Below are 20432 nucleotides of genomic sequence, written 5' to 3' on the forward strand. Positions count from 1 at the left end.
GCTTTCTTTGGTTTTGAAAGCCCTACAAGGTATTCAAAATATCGATTGTAGAACTAGAATCAATCCACCAAGTGTTATGAAAAACATCAACCATATTAGATTCATAACAAACAAGTGAGGTTGGGTTACCTTTCATCTCAAGCCAAGCCTTAAATTTGACGCAATCTTTCTTCATGTGCCTTTTCTTTTTACAGAAGAAACATTTGGATTCTTTTTTTACGTAAATTTGGATAGGTGTTTTACCTTTTCCCTTTTGTTTGGCTTGTCATTTGTTCTTTCCTTAAGTTGCCATATGTGTATTTTTGCCTGATTCCACAATCAGCCTGCTTTCCTCTTGAACACACATGCTTAGAAGTTCATTAATTGACCATTTATCCTTATGTGTGTTGTAAAGATTTTAAAAGCTCCATATTGATGTGGAAGAGAATTTAGACTTAAGTGCACAAGGAAAGATTCAAACATCTCAACCTCAACAGATTTGAGTTGAGTAGCAATGTCCTTTATTTGCATTATGTGCTCACGTACACCTCTAACACTGGTGAGCTTCATTATGATAACTTTGTCATTAGAATGCTGGCTAGGGCTTTATCTAAAGACTCAAATTGTGCATGAATAGCCTTCGGCAACTCCTTAACATTGTCACGCTTTCCTATTGAACCACGTATACTAGCAAAAATTTTTATCTTTATGAACATCATATTGAGATGATTGGATCGCTTTTATCGTTCATAAAGAGCAATTCAGCTTGAGTGCTAGTATTAGTAAGTGTAGGTGGTTCATCTTTTCGAATAGCATAATCAATGTCCATCCACCCTAATTGGAGAAGAATTCACTTTTTCCATATTTTATAATTATCACCATTTAAATCAAGAATATCACATTTGATTAAAAAATTTATAGGTTGTATAACTACATAATAAAAAAATATATACATGCTTATGTCACAGAAATTGAGGCAAATAAATATATGCCATATTTCACCAATGTAAAACATGTAAATCATGCTTAAAAATATGAACCAAATAACAAATAAAAACTATTTGTGGGCCAAGTTTTATTTAAAATATTCATATACAAACTTCATGATGAAACTATCAAATTATATACCTTTTCTTAATTCCTATGGGTAAATTAAGAAAAATAATTTGTTATTTCATCTTAATTAATCATACAAATATAATAAAATATTGTGGGATAAAATTTATCATATTTGAATATCAATAATCACAATTGATGTCATTTTCTCCATGTAACCAAGGATACTTAATGTATAATTTAGCATAACCAAAGATGCTATTGCTAATCTCTAATTAATTAAAATTATATTGATCACATGACATCTAATTTTATGCATAAAATAATTAAGTAACATGCATGTATCCACATATAATAAGTAGGTAATAAAAAAATGTACATTCATCAATTTATGTATAAAATCAAGTACCAAAAATCGCTAAGAAAAAAAATCTGTTTTAAAATGGCAGATTTTTTTTTATTGGCCTTTTATGTTTTAGGCTAAGGAACATATGTATGTCTTAAAAGAATGACTCTAGACTTTGTTAGAGTTGGCTAAAACACTTATGGCTTAGCTTTTTACCAATGTATGGAAGAAGCCCATGCCTAAAACTTATTAAAAGAAAAGAAACAGGCCTATGCCTAAAACCTAAAACTTATTAAAAGAAAAGAAACACGCTCATGCCCAAAACTTATTAAAAGAAAAGAAGTAGTTCAGTTTTTTTTTTGTTCTTTTTTTATTCATCGTCTTCTATCTCTAAAAGGGTTTGCCCGACCCGAAATTGAGCCTGTTTCATAAACCCAGTCATATCTTGGTGTCTGAGACTCCATTTTTTATGTTTCAAAAGCCGTTTTGCTCAAAATGCAATTTCCTTTAGCTTTCCAACATCATTTTATTAAAACTTTGACTAAGCAATTTCAATAAAATAAAACTTTCTGCCTGTTTTGCATACAAATTTAGAAACTCAAATACATCAAGACAAAGGTTGAAACAGTTATGATACCAACTAAAAGACATCATAGATGCCTGTACATATACACGTTAACAAAATTAACAAATAGAAAAATAGAAATGTGGAAGTGGATACTAACCTCTGGCCATTAATGTCACAGGGATGAGCTTCTTTGTATAAGGGTATTTCTAAACTCTAGCAATCTCACTTAGATGGTGTGTATTTTGAAAATACTGAGCTTAGGGACCCATATTTGGTTTTCTTATATATATGTCATCTTCCCATTAAAGACGTAACCGAAACAAAGAAAATGGGCGTGTCAAAGTGGTTAACAGAAGGTTAATAGAGAGTGGGTGATATACAGACCATAACTGAACGTGGGTAACTAACAAAAAGTATTACAGTAAAATCTCAATAAATTAATACTCGATAAATTAATAATTTTGATTAAATAATATTTTTGATCGGTCCTAACTTGGGACCGACGTGGTATATTAATAATTTGGTAAATTTAAAAGATAATACATTTTGAGAAAAACACATAGGTCCCACTTGATATATAAATTAATAATCTCCTTATACATCAAAATTATATATATACTTGACTCAATTAGGAGGCCTTCGTAAAATATGACTCCAATGTTACTTGTTTCTTTTTGAAATTGATATCTCCTTAGACCTCATCTCTCACTTTTCTTAGTGCATTAAGAAGCTCTGGTGTAATGTTCTCGTATTGAAAGAGAAAATTGACATTAGCTGATAAATACTCTTATGACCTCTTGGTCATATTGGATATTGTTGCTTGGCTCACTTGCAAGTTAAACTTTTCTGACACCCAATTACGTTTAGACGTAATTTGGATTTTCTATATTTTATTCACACAATAATTTTACATTTCATCAATCATTGTTGATTTCCTTACACCTTTAAGAAGAGAAGCCATTGTATTTAGTTTACATTTGTGATAATGTATGTTCTTTTTGTAGATTGTTTTGCTTGACTTAATGATCATGAGTATAATAATTAAGTATACATCGAATGTAATTTTAGTTTGTTGTAAAAATGGATAGATTCATGACGTCTATTTAATTAACTACTAATTAATTGATGTCAAGTTAAAAAGGTGAGAATGGAAGAAGCAAGAAGAGACAATGGCACCAAAGGCGGTTGGAGGTGGCTTGACAACCTTTATTCAATTTTCGTTGACAATCTGAGTAAGAGGTTGACATCGTCCATAATGCGAGGGGCTTTTAAAGAATATGGCAGCGTCATGGATGTATACATCCCAAAGAAAGCAATCTTAAACAAGAATCGAGGAGGAAACTATGCTTTCATTCGTTATAGGGAGAAGAAAGAAATGGAGATTGCACTAAGGTGGAGAAACCATTAGTGGATTGATGGTAAATGTATTACAGTCAGGAGAGTGGTCCCTCTCCAAAGGCAAATTACCTTTGAATATAAGGGCTCAAGGCTACAAGTTAGAACTAAATGTGGAAACAAGGACAAGCATTCCTTTAGGGATGTGGTGGTTAATAATACTAAGCAACCAAAGAAAGAATTGCCCAAGGAAAGAGATTCAATACCTACAAACGAAAAAAATTAAGAAGTGGACACAACGGCCTCAACAAAAGCTAACTTATCTCAAACCAAGAGAATAACAAGGGGGGACGAAGAATAGGGAGTGGGGACATATAAAGGAGATAAAGTGACTATGATCAAAGCTGTTATGGAATATGATGATAAAAATTAAGTGAGATGTAGTGTGGTGGGTAAGGTCCACTCAATTATAGCTTACGTTACCATTCAATATAGTCTCTCCCAGAATGGGATTTATGTTTAAATCTGATCCTCTGAAGGCATCTCTATGATTGTTACTTTTGATAATTGTGATAAGGTTATTACCCTTTTGGAAAATTATTGAGAGCTGTTTGAGGTCTTCATCGACTTTTTGATAGATTCAACCAAGCACACATTTAGTCAAAGTTTGAAGCATGTTAGATATTCCTAACCGTGTGGTGCTTGAAGCAGGTGGAAGAAAGTTTCAAGTTAGTGCTAGTATTGTTAGTATTAAAGAACATGGATTGTTAAAGGTATATTTGAAGAACATAGAAATCCAACAGGAAACTAGACTTGCCAATCTAAATGATGGAAACAAAGGTAGTGGTCTGGATCAACATGGAGGAGGCTCGATGGTGGCACAACAGAAAGAAAAGAAGAGGCTTGGTGTTAGAAAGGGGGCCAATGTTTGAAGAAAGAAGTGATGTTAAATTTTTTTGAATTAAAGCTGCATAGAAGAAGTGCAAGTAGCTCGACTTTAAAGACTATAAAACTGAAAATGGGACTTTGTGATAGAGGGAACCAAGAGTGGAAAGAAGTAGGCAAGGAAATCTCTGATGGGGAAAAGGTGTAGGTTAGGTGATGGGAAAAGTAAATAGCAAGCAAGACTGAGAGGATTTGATGGGAGCAACAAGTGTCGGCAGATTATAGCCTTGAAATAAAGAAAAAAGTCATAGGGTGGAGAAAGTATTGACAAAGGTTTTGTCTCAGTGACTCAACTCAACTAACCAAGGGAGGAATTCGAAAAAGAAACGTTGGGCCAAACGATGAAAAACTGTTGTCCAACAAAGGCTTAAAATAATATGAAGGGCCTAAGAGGTCACAAAAGCACATACACCATACGTGAATCATTGCATAACAATAGATCAAAGTTCGAATCATGGGAAAACCAAAAGAAAGATAGGCTAAGTTGGTTTAATAGAGAGTATTCTCTAATTGGAGAAAAGCCTGATGTTCGTAAGTTGAATGGGATACTAGGTAATAGCCCAAAAGAGTAAGAGAATATGCCAAAAGAGTTCGTTATTAAACATCAGTGTGACTTTGCTGAGGATGAGGCATAATTTAGTGACAGCACGAAAACATCACTTGACAAAGTAAAGGAAGATACGGGGACCCTATGACAAAAACAAGAATGAGGCTAATTTGGAGTTTGTAGAAAGGAGAAGAAATATGCTAATGGTTCTGATTCAATAAAAAAAATGACAACAGGATGTGAGATATTGTGCACGGATGAGGATGAGGACTCATTATCCCTAGTCTGTAGAAGCAAGAGAGGTAAAAATAACATTAAAAAGTACGCCTCTAAACTAAAACTGAGACAAGAAATCTCCAAGAAAAAAAAAGGTAACAAAAGATCGAGTAAAGGCTCTATCAAAGTCAGAGTGGTAACTCCAAGAGGAAGGAACTTTAGTGGTAAAAAGAAAGGCTTGAGGCATCGGATGGAGGAAGAAAAGGGCTTATTGGACTTTGGCCTTGACCTACAAGACATGGACATTTTATTTGACACTGATTTGAGATTGAGAGTTTCGGCAATTAGAGAGGATGCTATTAAGATTTGGTATTTAGCTAGAAGGCTAGGATTCATATTTCAAGAAGAAGAGGAAACTGTTAGTCAAAAGTTGATAGATTTAGAAAAGGCAAACAAAGAAGCCATGAGTGCCTCCAACAGGTAAAGATCATGTATGCCCCTCACCCCCTTGTGTTGTTTTGTGTTTGAGATAAAGCTGATTTCTTGAAATATTAAAGGCTTAGGAATCTTGGAAAAAAAAAGGGTCGTGAGACAATTAGTGGGGAGGGAAAATTCATATATGATCCATTTACAAGAAACCAAATTAGAAAGAATTGAGAGTAGATCAATTAGAATAGTGTGGGGAAGAGATGAATGTGAACATAAGGCAGTGTCTTCTACAAGAGCCTCTAGTGGGCTATTAAGTATGTGGAAGAAAGATTTCTTGAGGTTAATAAAATGTATGAAGATAGAAATTACATCTTGATGGTTGGAGTGATCAAACGTCTCGATCTCAAGTGTTGTTTAGGTAATGTTTATGCTCCTAATTCAGAGAGTGAACACTAGTCCCTTTAGGACTAGTTAATTAGAGTGATGAACATTGAGAATATTCTATGGTGCTTGGGAGGCAATTTTAATGTCACAAAGAATATAGAGGAAAGAGTTGGTAAATGGTGTAACCCAACCTCTATGGTAGCCTTTAGAAAGTTCATTGAGTCGATTGGACTCATAGACTTTCCTTTAACAGGTGGAGCTTTTACATATAGGAACTATAAGGAGAAGGAAACGTTTAGTAAGTTAGACAGATTTTTAATCACAAGGGACCTACTAAATAGGATTAGAGAGGTGATACAGAGAGTTTTGCCAGCCTTGATCTCGGACCACAACCTAATTATCTTAGGTGAAGTTGATTTGAATTGGGGACCCAAGCCGCTCAGATTTTTTAATCACTAGCTTGAGAAGCAATCCTTTAAATGTATGTTTAAGGTAGCATGAGAAAAGTTAGTGAGAGAGGGAAAGAGAAATAAAGGGATTTAGGGGAGATTGAGAAAAATAAAAGTAGATATTTGAGAGTGGCAACAAAGAGTTTTGTGAGAATCTGATAAGAAGATTGTAAAGATTGAGACTAAAATTTTAAGGGCCAAAAAGGTTTTAGTGAAGGGTGATGAAAGTAGGGAATGGAGGAATTTTCTTATGGTTAAGAGATATGAGTTATGGAAAGCATTGAGAATAACGGAGAGATAGTGGCATTAAAAATCAAGAGTTAAGTGGTTCTTGGAAAGTGATATAAATACTAGTTTTTTTCACTCCCTAGCATCCTCGAGAAGAAGATCCAACACCATTCCTGTGTTCAGAGTAAGAGGACAAGTTATTGAAAAACCTAAGGAAATAAAGGATAGAGTAGTGGATTACTTCGAGATGGTGTATAGGGAAGAAAATACGGTGAAAGTCAAATAAGTAAGTGGGAGTTTTAAAGTGCTTGGAGAAGGAAAAGTTGTTGAAATTAAAAGGGAGTTCATGGAAAAAAGGGTATGGGATGCTATTGATAGTTGTGTTGGGAACAAGGCATTCGTCCCAAATAGTTACAACTTGAATTTTTTCAAGAAACAATAGAGGATCATTAAAAAAAGGTTGCTGGACTTTATCAAGGAATTCTTCAAATTTAGCAATTTGGAAAGGTGTATTAATGCAACTTTCATTTCCCTCGTTCCAAAGTGTAACTCTCCAAAAAACAACAAGGATTATAGGCTAATTAGTCTAGTAGGTAGCATCTACAAGATTGTAACTAAGCTACTAGATAATAGGTTGAAGGGAGTGATAGGGGATGTGATCAGCAATCAACAATTTGCTTTTATTATGGGTAGACAGTTAGTGCACTATGCTCTTATAGCTAATAAGGTGGTTGACGTCATGAAGCAAGGTAGGAAAGGGGATGTTCTTTAAAGTGGATTTTGGGAAAGCTTATGACACTATTAACTGGGAATTCCTTGACTTTGCACTTAAAAAAATGGGGTTTGGTGCTAAATGGAGGGGCTGGATCAAAGCATGCATTTTAATAGCGAGGATCTCAGTACTTGTAAACGGGGTCCCCATAAGATAGTTTAGGATGAAAAGAGGCTTAAGATAGGGGTGCCCTCTTTCACCATTTATTTTCATTTGTGTTGCAGAAGCCTTTAATGTAATAATGAGTGAGGTAGTGAGACTTAATTTTGTTGTGGAATTAACATAGGAAATAAATGGCTCATTATCTCTCACCTTTAGTTTGTTGACGACACAATCATTATGTGCAGACTCGAATGGAATTCAGTGAAGAGGGTGAAAGGCATTTTGAGATGTTTCTTATTGACCTCAGGGTCGAAAATTAAACTCTAAAAAAGCTATTTGTTTAGAGTAGGAGTGAAGGAGGGTTTGATCAGTAAATGGGCCTCAAGGATTGGATGCAAGGTCGAGAAGCTTCCATATAAGTACTTAGGGCTCCCTCTCGGTGTTAGGAACAACTTGAAGGAAATATGGAGACTTGTGATAGAGAAGTTTGAGAGTAGACTAACAAGGTGGAAGAGGAGAATGCTTTTGATAGGGGGAAAATGACCCTTCTAACGTCAGTGCTAACTAGCTAGCCAATTTTCTATAGGTCTCTATTTAAAATACCAATAGGAGTTAGTCAAGAACTAGAAAGAATACAGAGAAGGCTTCTATGGGGAGGACTGTTCGGTTAAAGAAAAATGCATTATGTGGATTAGAATTTGATATGTAAACCCATGGAGTTAGAGGGACTGAGGTGAGTCGATTTTCAAATGAAAAATTCTACACTACTTAACAAATAGATTTGGAGGTATGAGAGTGAGAAAGATAGTCTATGAAAAAAAGTGTTAATGGAAAAAAAGGGTGATAAGCATAGAGATCTAATACCAAGTCTAGATTTAAATAAAAAACTATCAGCCATATGGATGAATACAACAAGGCCACTAGATCAAGAAAGACAAGTTGGCGACTTGGTGAGAGGGAGAATATGAGTGCTCCTAGGTGACGATGAGAACATCGACTTTTGGTTTTAAGAATGGATGGAAGGATGGGTGTTCACGCAAGCTTTCTTGCAAAATCTTCACCTTGGCAAAAAACAAAATGGCCCAGTAAAAGAATTTGGAAGTTGGGTGGATGGTTTTTGGAAATGGGAGATAGAGCTCAAACGGCCACTCTTAGATTAGGAAATTAACCAATGGGAGGCAATGCTTGCTATTATTGATGATTCGTTATTGGCGGAGGGTTATAAAGATAAGATTATCTAGAAATGGACTCCGAGTGGTGTCTTTTCAATTAACTTTTATTGCAAAATGCTCATACCCAAGGACGAGGCTATGGGTGACTATTGGAGGAGACTTGTCACGGCCCAAATTCCCGGGCCATGACCGGCGCATGGGCCCAATGGGCATAGCCCACCAAGCCCAAGCAAGCCTATTATGTAATCTTGCTTAACATTCCATCAACTATTCTCAACTCATCTTTCATAAGTCCAACTTATAATCATTTTAATAATGGGCTATAGCAATCAAGAATTTCACTAATATAAACCCAAAATGATATTAACATTTCAACTCATGGTGGCATTAACAGTTAAAATATACATATTTCATCTAAGACACGTATCTTAGTATTTTACATCACATGAACATACTCATAAAACAAAATGACTCTTGACTTCCAGCGGAGTGACCACAGTGAAGATGCGACTACTGAGATGCCATAGTACCCACCCAAAAAGCGAGCATATGTGTACAACTCAATCTAGGTCCCAACTGCCTCCAATTTGAAAACATGAAGTTTAAAAACGTGAATACGAAACTCAATGAGTGAACATAAGAAGGGAACAAGCAATCAATAGGAAGAATTTTAAAATCATGATGCACTTGTTTCAAAAACAATGCAATTGATTTAATTTCTTACTAAAAACCCCTCATTTCAAACCTTGATTAATGCCCTCATAGTGTTTCACAAACCCATGATCAATCCATGAACTTAAATGGGTGAAAAATATGTCAAAAACCGAATAGGGTAGCATGTAGGACAGAACGTTTCTCGCTGCAGCGAGAAACAGGACCAATTTGCATGTGTTTTAGTTTTTCTGACATATCTCCCTCTACAGAAGTCCAATTGACCTGATTTTTAAACCATTAGAACGCTAAGAGGTAGGGATACAACTTTAATGTTTACCACTTTTCTCGGTTAGAGCAGAAAGGTGGACAAAAGTTTCATCAAAGTGAAGGCACTGCATCAAAACCCGAGCGAGAGTTTCTCGCTGTAGCGAGATTTATTTTCGCTGCAGTGAGTTTTTTGCTGCTAAAACAGAATGTTTCTCGTTGCAGATAGAAAGCATTCTCGCCGTAGTGAGAAGCGAGGCACCTAAGTGAAAAAGGGGCCTCCTTTGCACAAAAATCCATTTGGTGCTGCAATAAGGATCAATTGGCTAGAAAATGGGAATTTCTCAAGATTCATCATGCCAAATTTCACATGCATTACAACCATATACCTTTACTCATAGACTTCCTATAACATACATATTTACATATGTATATTTATATATACCCAACATCATCATGCACACCATCCCATCATCATCAGCTTATGCGCACTCCCTACTCGCACATGGCTGGGTCATCACCGAGTTATGCGCACTCCCTACTCAGACATAATCGGGTCATCATCGGCTTATGCACGCTCCCTACTCGCACATAGCCGAGTCAATATCATTACACAACAATATATTCATACGTATATATATATATCAACATAATGTAGCAGTATATGAATCCATAATAGCCACATATCACAACACAAAGATAATTTTATCAAGGGCTTGTTCCCAAGGCACCCATTTTTAAGAAAAGTTTGATAAAATCATTTAATGTCTTGTGCAAACACATTCACATTCCCAAAAATACTTTGAAATGCAAGTTCACTCACCGGTCTTGTTAATTCTTTTGCTTGACTCTAACCTCAACTAATGCTCCAAATGGACATGTGAGGCCTTGTTGGAACTTATACACACACAACATCACAACCAACCCAAATTGGCATTAATACCATTCCAAAACTATTTTCTAAATTGGGTTCTACTAGTCATTCCTAACTAGTTTCCAACCACTATTAAATGGCTATTGTTTGCACTACTCTAATCACATTAAAAATGAGTAAACAACTCAACAATAAAACAGCTCATAATCCCAATTACTAGCCATTATCAACAACTTAAAACCAAGCTTAGTTCATCACTCACCTTAGGGTTTCTTTGTAGTTGAATTCTCTTTCAATAACTTCCAAACAAATGTGAAAAATCTCTCTTTTTCTCTCTAAAACCTCCAACTAGTGAGAGAAAGTGCTGAACAAGGACTTTTTAAGGGTTTTAAAGTGAGAGAGTGAAAGAGCACAAGGATTTTAGTCAAAAGGGCACAAGGGTATGAAAATTATAGCTAGAGAGAGAAAGTTGTGAAAGTTTCATATCAAGTTTCCATGGAGGATGGAAGCAACGTGAGATGAAAGAAGAAGAAGGAGAAGAAGCTGCTGGAGAATGAAGAAGCCGCTAAAAGAAAAAAAATATTTATAGCTCAAGCTTATCCATTCCACTTGAAATTACGAAAATGCCCTTAGCACATTAACTTGTTCTCCTTCAATCCTTGGTGAAATCTTTTTACTCTTTTGATACTAAAACAAGTCCATAATGGTCTAGACATACCCGGGTTTACGAAACTTAAAATTTTAACCCGAGGTGAAAAATGACGATTTTGCCCCTATGGTGAAAATTTTTGAAACTTCTAGTTTTTTTCATGTTTTCATCATTACACATTATTTATTCGGTCTTATGCCTATTTAGACCTTAAAATATCATAAAACCTTCTTCTGGGAGTTTTTTAGAGGAAATGATGAAACTACCCCTAGCTCGGGTTATTACGCCTATGCCTCGTTATGAGCCTATAGGGGTTGAGGTCTCACAAGACTTTGGAAAGGAGTGGCACCTCTTAAAGTGGAAATATTCTACTGGAGGCTTTTAAAAGGTAGGATTGTTATGAAAGTGGAACTTGTCAAGAGTGGTCTTTTGAGAACCAACCTTGTTAGATGCGTCTTACGTAAATGGAGAAAAAAAATGGTGGATCACCTCCTTTCCAAATGCATTGAGAGTTGGTGAATTTGGAAAAAAGTAGGTAGGCCATGGGGAGTACAGTGGTCAGCCCAAGTGACAATTTTAAAGTTCTTCCTTGAATGGAACAATCTCATCCAAAATGGGGATGTAAGCATTTGGAGGTCGACTTTCTTTGCTGTCATTTGGACGATATGGCTAATGAGAAATGAAATTGTTTTCCAAGGGAAGATTCAGGATGGGTAACAATGCTTGGATCTCATCAATTCTAGAATATCATGGTGGGTTAAGGCAAAGTGGCCTTATAAGTATGATAAGTTAAATAATGTCATGATAAGATCTTCAATGGCCAAGAGTGGCTTGGTGTTCAAAAAGGATAACCAATGTCCTGAGTGGAAACCGCTGAGTAATGGCTTCCTCAAATTCAATGTCGACGGGGCTGCTAGAAAGGACACAAGTAGAGCAGGTATTGGTGGAGTTTTAAGGGACAAAGAACAGGTTATCAGAATAAGGTTCTCAATAGCAGTAATGGTAGAGAATGCCAACATGGTTGAAGTTATAGTTATTAAAGAAGTCTTTAGGATTTTTGCTAGTTCTAGTTGGGTAAGTACTTTAGGCCTAGAGGTGAAAAGCGATCCTAGTAACGTCGTTTAGTGGGTTAGTGATCCTTAAAAAGTTGATTGGGAGATCGAAAAGTTCTTAAGATTCCTAGAAGGAGTAATGAGAAGGCGAACGAACTTGCCAAGGTAAGTGTTAATAGGATTGACGATGTTTTTATGGTTTCAGATCAAGGAATGGAATATGTGGAAGGGGAGCTATAGCCAGCTTTGTTGATCCCAATGGACATCAACAAACATAGGGAGGTATTTTCAGTTTTTGCCTTTTTTTACTATTTTTTAAGGGTTTTTTCTTTTCTTTGTGGTAGCTAGAGATAGTCCCTTTCTCTTTACTTTGCAGAAGGTTATGCGGGCTTTTAGATGATAAGGTCTACTTTAATGTCTTGCTTGGAAAAAATAAAAGAAGAAAATAAAAGAAAAGAAAGGAAAAAAGAAGAAGAGAAATGATAAACAAAAGAAAAAAGAATCGACCCAAAGTAAGAAAAAAAAAAGAGAAAAGGAAAAGAGAATTTTGTGAATATGGGCAAAAGGAATCATGAAAACAAAAAAAGCAAGCCTTTGTCAATTACTCCTCTCCTATGGGGGTGATATCTGATTTGAGTTTTTGATGGTTAGCATCAATATGATTCAAGTCATAAGGGGTTAAGCGAGGGGTTCTTTTCTTAGTGGATTTATGGCTAGTTTGTTTCTTTCAGTAGGCTCCTTGGTTTTGTTGCTTTCTTTTGAAGGTTCTGTGTGAAAATGATTTTATCTTCTTCTCTTTTCAACTTGTTTAACCCTTGGTTTGCTTTGTTTCTTCAAGAATCCCTTTCAATTGAGTCCTTTGCCTTCTAGGTGTTCTTTAGGATCGAGTAAGAGGTGGGAGGTTTGTTGACCATTTTTATTTTTTGAAGGAGTTTGCTCAACACCTTCTGCGCATCTTACTCTCCACTGAAGATGTCTTGTGAAGAGGAATGAAGTTTTGTCCTCTTTTGTGTTTTAGATGGGTTGTCAAGTGAGAATGTTTACTAATTGCTTGTTCATGCCTTAAGGGTTTTGATATCTTTGTTGTTTATGAAGGGTTTATGTCTCCTTCGTGGTTGAAACGATTCCCTACAATTGTTTTTGCATTTGAAACTTTGATAAAAAAGATAATATATACAAAATATATATAATAATAATAACAATAAATATAAAAAAAGAAAAAAAGAAAAAAAGGATAAAGAGAAGAAATAAATAAGAAGAAAAAACGATAAGAACAAAAACAAAAGGAAAAAATCATGATAGAAGTGGTATGGACTATTTTTTCCATCTCTTTTTGTTGGAAAATGGCATTTTCTAGCATTCTCTCTTTGTGTTCCTGATTTTCACTTGTTCCTTGGGTTTTTCTGTGGATGGTTCATTAAGGTGTTGGTGGTTTCCTTGCTTTAAGGTTGGAGGGGGAGAATGGGGATGCTAGGGTCTTTTTGTTTCTATCTGTTGTGGTGCAGTGTTGACCCAAGTAAAGGGTGAACTGATTAAAGGCAATTTAGTTCTTTGAGGGGCTGTTGGATGTTGGTTGTTGAGATGACTTTAGTTTATGTGTGACTTGATCCTTTTTTCTAGTTATGTTCCTTAGGGGTCTAACTTGGAGTGAATGAAAGGATATGTCTCAATGACACACCACTTTCGTGGAAATCATGAAGGGGGGTGGGGGGGATGGTGACGGGGAAAGGGGTGAGACGATTATGTTGGTTTGTCCCTTTTAAGGGAAGGAGTCTTTGTTCTCTAAAAGGAAATGATTCTTTGGATTAATGTTCTTTTGTTGGGGGGACAATGAGACTTTAGGCAATAGAATTGGTCTCTCCATCATTGATCATTGCTGTTGTTGGTTCTAAAGTTGCGTTGGTTGCTTTCTTACACCACTAATTCTTGTGATAATTCTTTGGTGACCCTCTTAGGTAGCCTTGCATGATAAGAGGAACTGTTTGCTTGTCGACTAAGGGCCTGGCTATTCATCCATTGGATTCATCTTCTAATGTAAGATCTGGCTAAGAGCATTTTTTGTATTCATTTTATGTTCTTCATCTTTTTGTTAAGGGGCTGTTTAGTGTTACTGACAGCCAAGGTTTTGGGTTAGAAAGGCATGCTTACTACTAAATTCGACCTTTGTTCAAAGCAAGTCTCTAGGAAATGGTAAAGAGTTATCCTTTTGCTTTGTAGCTCAACTAGGGAAAGGGATTGCTGGTATTTTGTAAACAATTCCCCTCTGTAATTGTGTATAACTGTTTATGCACATGCCAAAGATCGTGCTAGCAAAAGTCTCTAGCAACATGTTAAAGACTTCATATGGCATAGAGGCTTCGTGCCAATAAAATCACTTTTCAAAAAAAAATAATACTAATTACATTCATGAACTTGTTTTTGTTAAACAAATACATAGAATAATGATAATTCATAATTGATAATTAGGTAATATTCATACAATCATGATACACAATACATGTACTAAGTTCAATGTTTTGAAAAAAAATAAAGAATATCTTGATAAATTAATTTTTTATTAATTAATGTATAAATCAATAAATTATTAATTTATAAATTAAATAATTTCTTGATTAATTAATAAATTTTCATAATCCCAAAGATATTAATTTATAGAGATTTACTGTATTATTAAATGAAAATTGATCATCCTAACAACCCACGAGAAAATAAAAGATGTAGTAATTACTTGATAAAGCATGACCTAGAAAAAGATGCCATTGATACAAAGAAGAACTAAATATAGTGGCAACTGACACATGTTGCATAAGGAGGTGGAAGAAGACAAGCTCAAACAATCTTTCCACCTTGTGGGTGTCCCAAGAATTTTCCCCATCCGTTGGTCTTGTACCTAAAAACCAAAAGAAGAGAAGAGAATAGTGAAGCCTCAATCATATAATTGACTTATAGAAATAAGATTCAATGTTAAAATACATAGTAGGTATTTAGAAGAGTAAGATTCAAAAACATGTCTAATGTGAGTGATATTTATTTTGTATCATTGACAGTATGGATGGAAGGAAAAGACAAAGGACATTTTAGTGGATAAAATAAAAGGATTAAGAGTCATATAATTACAAGAAGCATAATCAAAGAGTGAAATGAATCACCTAGAGTAAAAGAGAGGGTAGTGTGAAAAAAAGAACTCGAAAAGATAATTTATTTTAGTAAAGTCTCAATATCATTTATAGTGGGAGTAGTAACGTCCTCAAATGCAGAAGTGACAATGGATGAAGATTCAGAGGTTGAAAAATCTTCCCTAGGCTTAAAGGTACAACCTTTTTGATTTAGGTGAACACACATGACGGTTCTCAATAATATTCCCAACCTTATGACATCATTAGGCAATCATAAAAGTTGTGACTTTTTTGCGATAATTCTTACAAAGGCTCATGATTTCTGATTTGATGGACTGGAAAGTAGCAACATGAGCAACATTAGTATGGGAGATTTGTCTAGGCCAAGGTGCGTCTTAAAAAATGATTCCTAGATTAGTAGTATCTAGATCGGAAGGACTACAATATAGCATTAAAACTATAATAGCTTCACATTCTAAAGAAAGAGCTAGTTGAACCTTGATAAGATAAAGAAATTCTCATTGATTTTAGTCTGAGTCAGTTGATTCTAAAAAGGTTGAACTTGAGTAAAGAAGTCATTTAGATTGTGAAGAGTAGTTGATAGCTAGCAGAGCAGCTCCATAAGTTTTATGCTTAGTGGCTAAAAAATTTGTTGAAGTAGTGCAAGGGGATTTAGGGACTGCCATTTGAGGGATTTGGTGTTGACCTGCAACAATTTGTTCGAAGGGTGGTGGAAGGAAATTGGGTTTGTTTTGGTTTTTTGGACAAGAGTTTTTAAATTCGGTATATAGGGTTTTGTTTGGGTGGGTTTTTGGACTTTTATTAACTTTATATTTAATGTTTTTGGGGTTTTGTTGTTGCGTTAAAAAAATTCAAAAGTGTTGAGTTATTTTAGTTGGGTTGATTTTGGATATATTTTGCATGTGCTATAAGTTATTTTGTTCGTTATTATTAAAGTAAAAATATTTTATTATTAAATTAATTAGAATTAATGAATTAATAATTATAAATTTATATAAGACAATACTAAAAATGAGAGAAAAATATAATTGTTGAGGTAAAATATATTTTATTATTGAATTTATTTAAATCAATTGAAAATTATAAATTCAATAAACAACTAGTTATCGACCCGCGCTAGGCTGCAGGAGTTATTAATCGATATATAATTTGAAAAGATTATTTTATTCGTAGATTATTTTGAATAGTTAATATTAATATATTTTATTATGAAAAAAGCAAAGTGGTCTTTGTAGACAAAACCATTTGATTAGGAAGTAACATGAAACTTTTTACATGACATAATGAAGAAGGCACCCAAAGTCTTAGCTTTAGCATTTCTTGTAAAATGACATAATGTATTTTGGTTTGGAGGTGCTTCTTAAAATGAAGAAATAATGCCCTAGATACAGCTTTTGAGTCATATGAAGCAGCCAAATTACTCATAGCTGGATCGTCTAGTCTGATCGGTCAATATTATATCCCTATCTTCGTATGATGGGAAACAAAGAGTGCTGCTCTTCTCTTCAACGGACCAATCATCATCTCTGCATAGATAAAAAAGGAAAGAAGTCAAAATCAAAATATAGAGAACAATCTCAACACCTCAATCACCATAATTTCTTCATAAAGTTAAATTCATTTTGAATGTATTTATTGTATCAGACAGGATCATTTATCAAATAATTTAATTACTAAATTCTTTTACTTGAAATCCTAAATGTCAATATTATACGTAAGTCATGAGTATCCCATCACCATACTTAACCATTGATATTTAGTCCAAGCTATACAATTGTAATGATGTTGTTTCATGTTAAAGTTGAAAGATGAACTTATTGATTAATATATCAAAGAACTGCTAACCACACAAGAAACTGTAGACACCAGTTGTGAGACATGTAGGTTTTAGAGTAAAAAAAACTAAGACTAATTTTTCTATTGATGGACAAACAAAACTAAGACTTGGAAGAAACTGCAACGAAAAATAACTTGGAAAATGGCTCATCCTCAACCTTGTTGCTTCCTATGGTGTCATATACCTTCATAATCAAAATGGTAGATCATATGCTTTAGTCACCATCTTGCATGTACTTTTAAAAACAATTTCAACTTAAGTTTATGCATTGGTGGAAGTGATAGAGCCTTGAATCACAAATATAAACCTAAGAATACGATGTGTTCCAATATATCAAAATATATTACCTTGTCCTATAAATAATCCATGGTAGTTGATGTAGTTGGAATGTCCTTTTTAATGAAAGTCAACTATTAGATTTTCTATTTTGGAACAGAATGGATGTTCGGGTAGCATTCGTACTCCCAATGTAGTCTAACATTCAACAACCATATACTCATCAATATTCATACCTCAATTCTCTATTTCATAACTAATTCTAGCTTTGAACTTATTTCCAGCCTTATCAAAACAGCTCAATCTATGGCAAATCAACATATAATGCTCAAATCCTTTAAATTCTTCAACATTAAGCGAAATCTTTACCTTAGATGTTAGTTTGGCGCTTTCAAATCTCAAATCCCCAGCCACATTCAAGCACCAATAGCCACCAAGCTACAACATTAAATTTCTCATGAATAAACGGTTCAATTTGAAAATCAATCGGTAAAAAGCATTAAATTTACCTTAGGATTCATTTTCCAGCCTCCAAATGCCTTCTTTCAACCTCAAAATGGAGTAAGGGACAAGGCTTTTGAGAGAGGTAATGAAAAATGTAAGGAGTGACACAAACCAGAGCTACCCAGACGCCAACACAGCCACATATGCCTTCAGCTGCTTCAAGGCCACCGCTTGTCTAGTTTGCGCATGAACATTCCTGGAAACATCGCTGCTTTTATTCGATATCTCTTTGCTCTCCATTAGAGAGAGTTGAAACCAAGCTGTGCTTGGCTTTTTTGGTAATGGCATTTTATAGTTTGATTTTTCAATAGGCGGAAGAGACGAGGTGGGGAAGAAACGAGCAAAAACAAAACTGAAAAGTCGAAAATAACCTCTAAACACATTTAAATGCCAAAGACAGATGTAGGTAGGATTCATTATACTTTAGATTAGATAATAAAAGGAAGGAAAGAAAAAAGAATTATAGGAAATAAATAAATCACTATAATAAAAATTATAATTATGATAAGCATGAATTTAACTAATATATACAAGGAAGATGAAAGAAAGAAAGAGAACGGAGGGGCAAAAAATAATCTTAGCATGGGACCAAAATTGAAACATCCAATAAAATATTATCAATTTAAGTTAAACAATAATAAAAAGAAGAAAAGACAAAAAAAAAAAAAATAGAAAAGTGTAGTTGGTATAATTGGAAAAAGAAGGCACAACGAAAAATGAACTTTTTCTTTTAATTTTCTTGTTCCGAAGTATGAATTGGTGTGGTCTATGGAGTGATTGACGTGCATATGTATTTGGATTAGAAATGCATTTGCTTGAATTGACCTTTTACCATAAATAGATTGAAAGACTATCTGGAGATTGGACCAATAGTGTTTCCAGTCATGTTTAGGCCAAGAAAATGAGAGAGAGCAAATTAAGTCTTGGTCTGAATTGGACTAGTGAGACAAAAAACGGAAAAAAATCTTGTCTGGGATTGGATATGATAGCATGACTAATTTCTTTAATGAATTACAATTAACCCTTAAATAAGTTATAGTAATTAAAAACAATTCTTTTGAGATAGTGTAAATAAGGAACAAATTAATGAGTTTCACAAGATTTCAATTTCAGAAAGTCCCGTGAAACTATTATGATATTATTTGTATATATCATAACTTGTTGTCTCATATATGTTTTTAAATTTTTTTATCGATAAATATTAATTTTAGTAAAGTGATAATTATAATTCATGACGTATATATGTATTTAAAATTATAGATCCAAAGTATATACATCAAAGCTCTACTTACTTAGTGGCTGTTATTTTTTACTTAAATGTTATTTTTTACTTAGTGTTCCTAGTTCATAAAAACCCATCCTGTCTAATATTTATATAACAAGGAAAAGTTATCTATTTCTTGATCATTATTCTGGTTTTACAATCCAGTTTCTCTCCGTAGAGAGTACAAGTGCATGTGTGCAACGAAAAGCTGTTAGCAAGGTGCTGTCTTGTCTAAATTCATTTACCAGCTTAGTTGTTATCTTTAATATTCCTAGCTCTAGCTTTAACTTATATAACTATTTATTTTTTATTCTTTGATCTTGGTCTAAGGACTTCAATTTTTTTTTATTAAATTGTTTCTTTGATGACATAATTAAGTTGTTTTACGTTATTTTAGGTGCCTCATCAGCCAATCCAGATTCTCTTGTGTTCTTTTTCAATGGCTGTTTCAATGGTCCATCACACATTTATGATGATTTTTTAAGTTTTAGAGGTGTAGATATGCGTAAAAACTTTACAGATTACTTTCACATGGCTTTGGTGTTAGTAAGGTTTCACACATTTAGAGATGATGATGAAATTGAAAAAAGGGAGAACATAACTGACAAGATTGAAAGAGCAATATTGCAAGCATCAAAAATATCTATCATTGTCTTCTCCAAGAATTATGCTTCGTCAACATGATGCCTTAACGAACTTGTACAGATAATGGAACATAGGAAATTCTCCAAACACATTGTTTTGCCAATTTTCTATGACATGAATCCATCTCAAGTCAAGAAGCAGACAAGGAGTTTTGCAGAAGCGTTTGATAGACATGAAGAGAGCTTCAAGTCTGAGATGGACATGGTACAAAGATGGAGGGTTGCTTTAAGAGAAGTTGCGGATTTGGGAGGCATGCTTCTAGAAGATAAGTAAGCAAGTTTTAAACTATTTGATCTCTTCTTAAAAATTGCGAAATTATATACAGTCATTATTTCATGATACTAGTTCTGTGTATTTTCAATATGTAAGTGAACAACCTATTTTACTACTTTTATTTCAAATCGAATGTCCACTTTTAATTATTTTTTATCATATAAAATTGACTTTGATTATTCTTTATTATATTCTCATATGTAATTAAAATTTCCAAAAACAACTTTTGAAAAATTTTAAAATAAAAATTTTCAATTTTTTTATTTTTTAATTCCACAAGGTATTGCTTTAAAAATAAAGAATAAACAAAACTATGAAAAAAATAAATAAAATAATAAAAACAGATATAAAAATAAAGATATATATATTTTTTGGTATATCTTATTAGTATGTCCTATATTACACAATAAATTTCACAAAACCAAAAAGTTATAATGACATGCAACTTTTCTTAAACTCGGTGCAATTAAAATAG

General features: G+C 34.0%; 1 long non-coding RNA gene and 2 pseudogenes across 1 annotated transcript; 1 reads left to right on the plus strand and 2 right to left on the minus strand.

The window, feature by feature from the left end:
• Positions 1 to 348: 348 nt before the first annotated feature.
• Positions 349 to 2116, minus strand: LOC148762136 (uncharacterized; annotated as a pseudogene).
• A 14270-nt stretch (positions 2117 to 16386) lies between these two features.
• Positions 16387 to 18064, minus strand: LOC18595817 (uncharacterized). Its single transcript, XR_001928311.2, has 3 exons — positions 17781 to 18064; positions 17641 to 17709; positions 16387 to 16684 (listed from the first exon to the last, which is right to left on the minus strand). It is a non-coding gene; the product is annotated as an uncharacterized LOC18595817 (long non-coding RNA).
• Positions 18065 to 19006: 942 nt separating this feature from the next.
• Positions 19007 to 20432, plus strand: part of LOC148762137 (uncharacterized) — a 69119-nt pseudogene continuing 67693 nt past the window's right edge.

This window comes from Theobroma cacao, chromosome 6 (assembly GCF_053813885.1).
Source record: "Theobroma cacao isolate CCN51 chromosome 6, ASM5381388v1, whole genome shotgun sequence".
Classification (NCBI taxonomy): domain Eukaryota; kingdom Viridiplantae; phylum Streptophyta; class Magnoliopsida; order Malvales; family Malvaceae; genus Theobroma; species Theobroma cacao.